The following is an 8,637-nucleotide window of genomic DNA, read 5'->3' on the forward strand; positions in this document are numbered from 1 at the left end:
GTGTACTGAGCCACAATCTGACCCTGATGAGACTATGGTGCCCCGTCTGGAACGCTATAGCACCTTACACGGTGACACAGAGGAAGGTGCACATGACATTGAAGAGGAGGTGATAGATGACCCAGTTGTTGACCCAGATTGGCAGCCATTGGGGGAAGAGGGTGCCGCTGCCAGTAGCTCAGAAGCGGAGGAGGATGATCCGCAGCAGCCATCTACATCGCAAAAGCTGTCATCTGGCAGGCCGGTATCAGGCCAAAAACATTTGTCAAAAACAAAAACAGTTGTAGGACAGCGTGGCCATCCGGTGAAAGTAGCACAGTGTGCAATGCCTGAGAAGTTATTCCACAGTAGGAAGAGTATAGTGTGGCAATTTTTTAACCAAGATCCGAATGATCAGTCATAAGTTATCTGTAAGAAATGCTGAAAGACCTTTAGCAGAGGGAAGAATCTTCAAAATTTAAATACAACGTGCATGCTTAGACATTTAACCAGCATGCACTTGCAAGCCTGGACTAACTACCAAAAGTCCCGTACCGTTGGTGCACCTGCTCAGAATGAAGGTAGTCAGCAACGCTATATTGCTTCCCTCACTGTAAGCCCACCGGTTAGGACACCACCAGCAGCAAATGTGGAGGTATCGTTGCAAGGCCAAAGCAGTCAGGGAATCACAAGGTTCTTGGTAGGAAACACTGTATGTAGGCCAACATCAATAATACCATCACCAACCCTCTCTCAATCCGCCATGTCCACCACCACCGCTAGTTCCACCATATGCACCTTTCCAGTCCAGCTCACCCTACAAGAGACTCTCGTTAGGAAAAGAAAGTACTCATCCTCTCATCCGCGTACACAGGGTTTGAACGCCCACATTGCTAGACTAATCTCGTTAGAGATGATGCCCTACCGGTTCGTTGAAATCGAAGCTTTCAAAGACCTGATGGCCTACGCAGTACCAGGCTATGACCTACCCAGTCAGCACTTATTTGCGAGAAAAGCCATCCCAGCCCTCCACCAGCATGTCAAAGACCGCATTGTCCATGCACTGAGGCAATCAGTCAGTAGAAAGGTGCACCTCACAACAGATGCATGGACCAGAAGGCATGGCCAGGGACGTTACGTGTCCATCATGGCACACTGGGTTAATGTGGTGGATGCAGGGTCCACAGGGGACAGCCATAGTGGGACAATTCTGCCTAGCCCACAGTCTAGGAAACAGTTGGCTGTAGGCGTTCGCCACCCCTCCTCTTCCTACTCCTCCAAAAGCGAAAGCTCATCCACAGAGTGCAGTCGCACGACCACTCCATCCGCAGCTGCCAGTGTTGCACACGAGGTGTCCCATTACAAATGAAGTTTTTGGGCGACAACAGACACACCGCGGAAGTATTGATAAGAAAGAGAGGGGGCACCACAGATTCCAAGGGATCCAACCAGGTCTATATAATATGAACCATTTCAAAAAAGAAGAGAAAGAAATAGACCAAAAATCGGGGATCACCGGAGGCACGGATCAAGTAAAAAAAGGCAAATTTTATTCAAAAGTGTATAAACGGACACAGAAAACCACATAGAGCACACATTAAAAACATTGGTCATCCATGTGACCTATACATGGTCATCTAGACATGAACCCCAATTGCCATAGAAATGAATAAAGATACATATGGAGGTGCAGATAACCAGCCCAGCTGAGGGCACAATCAGGTTCAAAGACTAATAAATCTATTAGCAGAGTAAGTACGAGACTCAATGTGCCAAAGCTGCAGAGACTCCCATGCTGAAGAGGCATGCACACAGTTACCAAAGCCTCTGGGGCTAGATGACCAAAGCTCAATCACGGCATGTAAAATAGAGCCAAGGGCTGCTGGACACACTCAGGACCACCTGGGGAGTGGAGACAGGGGGTACGCTGACCCGACGCGTGTCGCCACACTCAGTGGCTTCGTCAGGGGTAACTCCTGTCAGTGTACTGTGTCCTAATATACTAGTTAATCACTTAGGAAATAGCTGCAGCTGTGCTGCTTACCAGAGAAGCATGTAGTCAGGAAACATGGAGGTGCCTCCCCCAGCGTCCAGGGAGAGCTGCCAGCACCTGCGCACACAGGCTTATCTCCTGTGTATTGTCTCGTCACACCAGGTTGTCAAGGGTGCCTGGCAACACCCCGCCCACCCCACATCATCGGATCTCCAACACAGTTGCAATGGGAGCACAGACGCTTGGGCTGGTATATCCCTGCGCCCCCTGGTGGAGTATTGCAAATACTTATGAATGTTTCAGTTCTAAATGCACAAAAACATAGCAAAAGGACAGTGGTGCGCATAACTATGAGGTGGCCTGTGATACCACACAAGATTGTATCCCCACAGAGTAAATTGAGCTCGCTGCATACATGAGCTCCATCCATGACATGTTATTGCACCCAAGCAGCAAGAATTCTGTGCCTGTAGTGTATCACCATACTTTGTATACAGGGTGCCGACAGACACCTTTAACCCCATGCGTGCCACCGCGCAGGGGAGCAGAAAAGTGGCACAAAAATGTACATAGCAAATGCCACATTTAGATCAAGATGCCAGAGGGGCCCAGCAACATTCCCCCCATACCACATCATACCCACCCCCAAATACAAATACAAAGTATGTCAAGTCCTTCAGTGTTTTGAGGAATGCACACGGCTGGTAAGTGCAGACGACGCCATCATAAGCATGAGCATCCCACTAATGCGTCTGCTGATGCAAAGTTTGACGCACATTAAGGAGCCGGCGTCTGCAGCCTAGGAGGAGGGAAGTCTTGATGATTCAGCCATTGTCTGCTCAGGGAACTCTCCTGGACGAGGTGGAGGACGAAGAGGAGGAGGATGATGGGGATGAATATTTATGGAAGGAGGATGCTTCTTAGGGGGCAATAGAAACTGGTGGCGTTGCAAGGTCAGGTACAGGGTTTTTGCGGGACACAAGTGATGTTGATTTGCAAGCAAGTGCTCCTCAACCCAGCAAAAGTAGTGAATTGACAGCTGGAACATTGGCCCACATGGCTGAGTATGCCTTGCGTATCCTAAAAAGGAACCCCCGCATTATCAAAATGATGACCGATGACGATTACTGGTTGGCCTGCCTCCTGGATCCATGATATAAAGGAAAATTACAAAATATCATGCCACATGAGAACCTTGAGCAAATATTGGCTACCAAACAAGCAACTCTTGTAGACCGTTTGGTTCCGGCATTCCCAGCACACAGCGGCGGTCATGGTTCTCACACGAGCCGTAGGGGGCAACATGGCAGAGGTGTTAGAGGTGCACAAATCAGAAGTGGCGTTGGACAGAGAGGTTTTATGACCAGGTTGTGGAGTGATTTCGCAATGACCGCTGACACGACAGGTACTGCTGCATCGATTCAAAGTGACAGGAGACAGCATTTGTCCAGTATGGTTACAAACTACTTTTCCTCCCTTATCGATGTTCTCCCTCACAGGTCATTCCCCTTTGATTACTTGGCATCTAAAATAGACACTTGGCCTGAATTGGCAGAATATGCATTACAGGAGCTCGCTTGCCCTGCTTCTAGTGTGCTATCAGAAAGAGTCTTCAGTGCTGCTGGTTCAAAACTGACCGAAAAAAGGACACGTCTTACTATCCAGAATGTTGATGATCTAACCTTAAAATGAACCAATCATGGATTTCAAATAATTTTGCCCCACCTTTTCCTGCTGACACGTAGCTTGCCTGAAAAATGTCTTGCTTTTGACCTCCTCTTACTGACTTCTCCAATTCCTCCATTTGCAGCTGCTGAATGTCCACCATAGGCCATTTTTATACCTCCCTAAATGGGCTGACTCCCCCACAGGGCCGTGGTCACCACCTGGCGCAAGCACCCATGCAAGTGCCAATTGCCTGGACAGGTGGGTGCGCCCACTCTTGGGCGACAGCACAGGCACAGGGTCCCTCATAGTACAATGAAGTGTCTCTAATGGTGGTGGTGCACAACTAACGTCAGACACACCATCGCAATATGAGGGGCCCTGTGCCAGTACCGCCGCCCACGAGTGTGTTCCCCCCCAGCTCGAACAGTGCTCTACCACTTGCAATACTTACCTCTCCCTGCTCCACCACTGTGTAGTCTGTGCTGTTAAATCCTTCAATGGCACTGCCAATACAAATTTGTTGAAATGATAGATGATAGTTAAAATATACAGGGGCCCTGGCCGCCATTTAGACCAGTTAATACTTTGCGCCTACTACCACTGTAGCCCACCCCAGTACCTAGCTATGCCACTTGTTTATTTATGAACTATTTTTTGGCAGACATTTAGCCCACTTTATTATTTGGGCCTACCAACTGTGTCTGCCACTCATTACAGTTGTCCTCCACTGAACAAAGCAATGCCGCCTGTTTAGTCCTGTTACCAATTTTGAACTGCATTTAGCCTACTTTATTTTTGGGGCCTACTAACTGTCTCTGCCACTCATTACAGTTGTCCTCTACTGAACAAAGCAATGCCGCCTGTTTAGTCCTGTTACCAATTTTGAACTGCATTTAGTCTACTTTATTATTGGGGCCAACTAAATGTGTTTCCTCCTCATCCTGCCCATTGCCCAGCCACTGCTAGATGAGTCTGCTGGTACATTGACCCAGACCACTACATTCCCCTTGCACTCTACACAGCCTGAATCTGACCCTGCTGAAAGTCAGGTTCCCCTTCCCGCATACTATACCACCTTACACGGGAACAAAGAGGAAGGTGCAGATGAAAGTGCAGGTTCCTTCTTCAGGTGTGGAGGGCATACTCGTTGGCGACGTCACTGGCACAGGGCCTTTCATGGTACGCAAAAGTGTCTCTGGCAGTGGGAGGCGCCACCCGCCGTCAAACACTCCGCCGTACTATGAGGGGCCCTGTGCCAAGTGCCAACTAGTGGCCCCCCCCTGCTTGCTCAGGATGACAGCACTTGCAAAGTTGAAATACTTACCTCTCCCTGCTCCACCGCCGTGACATATTCTGCGTTTCCTGGGCCCACGGAAATTTTGAGCCAGCCCTACCCCCCCCCACAACTTTAGCCAAATAACCCCCAGTTTTCAAAGCCTAACTATTATAATAAAGTAAATTAAGATTGACAAGCTTAAGTAATAAGAATTGATGTTTTTGGCATTAAAATGGGCACTGTAGGTGTTTTCCTGTCGTCCACTCACTGCCGACTTTACTTTGATTCCCCATTGACTTGCATTGGGTTTCGTGTTTCGGTCGGCCCCTGACTTTTTGAAATAATCGGCCGATTTCACCCGACCCGACTTTGTCGTGAAACCCGACCCGATCCGAAAAAAGGAAGTCGCTCAACTCTACCTAGCAGACCTCACACTGTTCGGTTTTCACGGTCTCAGGAACAGTTGACCCTGTCTGTCCACCTAATTTTCCCCTACCACCAACATCTGTCTAGGCTTTGCTGCACTCCTTCTTCCTACAGCAATCATGTTCCTGGCTGCTAGGAGAAACGTCCTGCTGTAGTGATCCCTGTCCTGGGCTTGCATTGCTAATATCGGCCAAACAGGCATATTTACTAGGTTGTGCCAGATCAGGACTGAGCTCCCTGGCACTTTTCCCCCTACCCCTTCTTGTAACATTTACCCAACTACCTACTTCTGTGTCCTTATCTCTCCACCCTCCTCCATATCACTGGCCCCAGCAAGCTCCGTAAGCTCTAAACTCTTCTCCAGCTTTGCAGTGCTCCTGAATGTTGCAAGCCGCACATTTAGATCCATAATCTGGGCTTTAAAATATGTAACTCGCTGACATCAAGTGCAGATTAGTGAACGAACGTAGGGAGAGCTTGAGCCAAAATAGTGTCAGAATCGTGGATTTTAGAGGTAGTGTAGGTCTGCAACTCTTACATTCACAACTCCTGAGAAACCAACAGTCCTTTTTAGGGCTAATTCATGGGTCCCGATATTGCAGCGCTAGGCAGGCAGGGCAAAGCATATCTGTTACAGAACCCCCAGCACCAAGAATATGTTATGCAGTATATATTATGTATAATAGGTTCCATGTGAAATGCATCAGTCCACAGGCTGCACCCCTGGTCAGAGGGGACAAGATATTCTCCTTCTGACCTCCCCCACCTTTGTAATTCCCACAGTAAATATCAGCAGGCTCCGGCCCCCTGCGGCTATTGTAATGTATGTCTGACCTGCTTATTCTATTGGCCTGCCCTGTGTATCTGTGTTAAATATTCTGTGTGCTGTGAATAAAGTGTGTTCTTTTAGACTGGAAATACGTGGAGTAGCAGTCAGCTTTTATATGCTCTCACGTAATCAAGAAATTCCAGCCAGCGTCCTTCATTCAGAATCCAGCAAAAGCAGAGTGGACCTCCTAAAACACGGGGGGTGCTGAAAGAGGTACTACAGCACAGTAGACCCCATTACACTGGTGGCAGACAGCGGGATGTGATACCCCTTCTACAGGAGGAAAGGAATGAATGGAAGACAACTACCAGAAGTTAAAGAGGACTACATTAAAAGATCTGGTGGAAGCCTGAGGGTTAATCGCCAGCAACAAAACAAAAGCGGATTTTATAGCAGCCATCATAGAACACGACAGTGCAGAGCCCCCCAATGTGAACGTGGAGGAGACTGAATTTCAGAGGGAGGTAAAGAACAGACTGGCGTTCTCTGGCCCAAACCCTGCAGTAGAGATCATACGAGAGGTGATCGCTGATGTGTGTACTGATCTGAAGGAAGAGATGGCCGAGCGGACCAGGATAGAGCTAACCAAGATGGAGATGGCAGAGCGGACCAAAGTGGAGCTGGCGAAGATGGAGATGGCAGAGCGGAGAGAGGAGAGTCAGCAAGCATGGGGAACTCTGGCCTCTGCCCAGGTACCTTCAACAGTAAGCCACAAAAAGATCCAGTATAATGCCTTCCGACAGTTGGGGAAGGCAGAGGAAGACATTAATGGCTTTCTGCAGGACTTTGAGCGGCAGTGTGCCCTTCATCAAGTGAAGCCGGAGGAACGGGTTCAGATTCTGGCCAAAGCTGCTGACAGGCCGGGCAGCGGACGCCTATCGCACGGTGCCTGATGAGGACTGTATGGACTATGAGCGGATCAAAGAAGGGATCTTGGCCCGGTATGCGCTGACACCAGAGGCATACCGCCAAAAGTTCCGCAGACTTATAAAACAAGTAACCGATACCCACGCTGAATGGGCCTGTAAATTACGGTGGTCACTCCTACAGTGGGTACAAGGGAGCCAAGCAACCACTAAGGAGGACGTCCTCCAGCTCTTCTTGTTAGAATGATTCTTTAATGGACTAAACCCCGAGACACAGGAATGGCTTCGGGACAGGTGGCCAATGACTCTTGAGGAAGCCATTAACATCATGACGCCAGGAGGCCTCAGTTGTCCGGATCAAAGATGGTCACTAGGGGTCCGCCCATGGACCTGGAGGGCCCCAAACCACCGAAGATTGTAGGGGGACCAGCTAGAAACCCGGCCTACTACAGTTCCCCTGGGGTGCGATGCCACACCTGCCGTCAGCTGGGCCACCTGCAAACACAATGTCCCAACCGGACTCAGCATACCCAGTGGCCAAAGGCGGGAACAGCTACCTTCCGCCGGGCCGCTGTACACTGCTACCAAGGCGAAGCTGACCCGGCATTGGGGGCTACAACTAACCAAGGGGTGGAAGACATGGAGGAAGTGCTGCATGAAGTAGACCCCATGCAGGCAGCCCGGGCAGATAATCGACAACAGCATCGACAGGTCATGTGGGTTAATGGGAAACGCATGCAGGGACTAAGATATTCCGGAGCAGCTTTGACACTTGTGAAGCCTCATCTCGTCCGGGACCAAGAGAAGACGGACCGGACAGTGGCAGTCCGTGTAGCAGGGGGAGCCATACATCGACTGCCCACTGCCAGGATTCACCTGAACTGGGGAGTTGGGGATGGCCTTGTTGAGGTTGGCTTGATGGAGGATTTGCCTGCAGATGTTTTGCTGGGAAATGACTTGGGGCCCATGTTGTCTGCCTTCTCGGTTGCCCCTCTGGCTGAGACATATCCTGTGACCACCCGGAGACAAGCTCGAGCTGCGGAGGCGGAATCACACTCAGAGGAGGCCCAGGTAAGACATCCCAGCCCTACACGTATTCCCATAGCCAGACACATTTCTTGGGCCACCCCAGATCAATTTAAGAGGGAGTTACTTGAGGATCCTTCATTGGAGGGATATCGTGGGAAGGCACAGGAGGGGAGAGGGGTACTGGAAGGGGAACAGTTTATATGGAAGCAGGGACTCCTCTACCGGATCACAGAGCAGCACCACACAGGGACGAGCCCCACTATAAAACGACAGCTGGTAGTTCCCAAGAAGTATAGGCAGGAGTTACTGCGAATCTCTCATGACATACCCTTGGCCGGGCACTTCGGCGTCAGTCGCACCAGGCATCGTCTGACACAAAACTTCTTTTGGCCGGGGGTAACCTATGATGTTCGTCAATACTGCCAGACCTGTGACAGTTGCCAGTGCATTGGCAAGAGGGGAGATCGATGCAAGGCCAAATTACGCCCCCTCCCCATTGTGGAGGAACCATTTAGCCGAGTAGCGGTCGATCTGATAGGGCCGTTAGCCAAACCCAGTCCGTCAGGGAAAA

Source organism: Ranitomeya imitator, chromosome 1 (assembly GCF_032444005.1).
Source record: "Ranitomeya imitator isolate aRanImi1 chromosome 1, aRanImi1.pri, whole genome shotgun sequence".
Classification (NCBI taxonomy): Eukaryota; Metazoa; Chordata; class Amphibia; order Anura; family Dendrobatidae; genus Ranitomeya; species Ranitomeya imitator.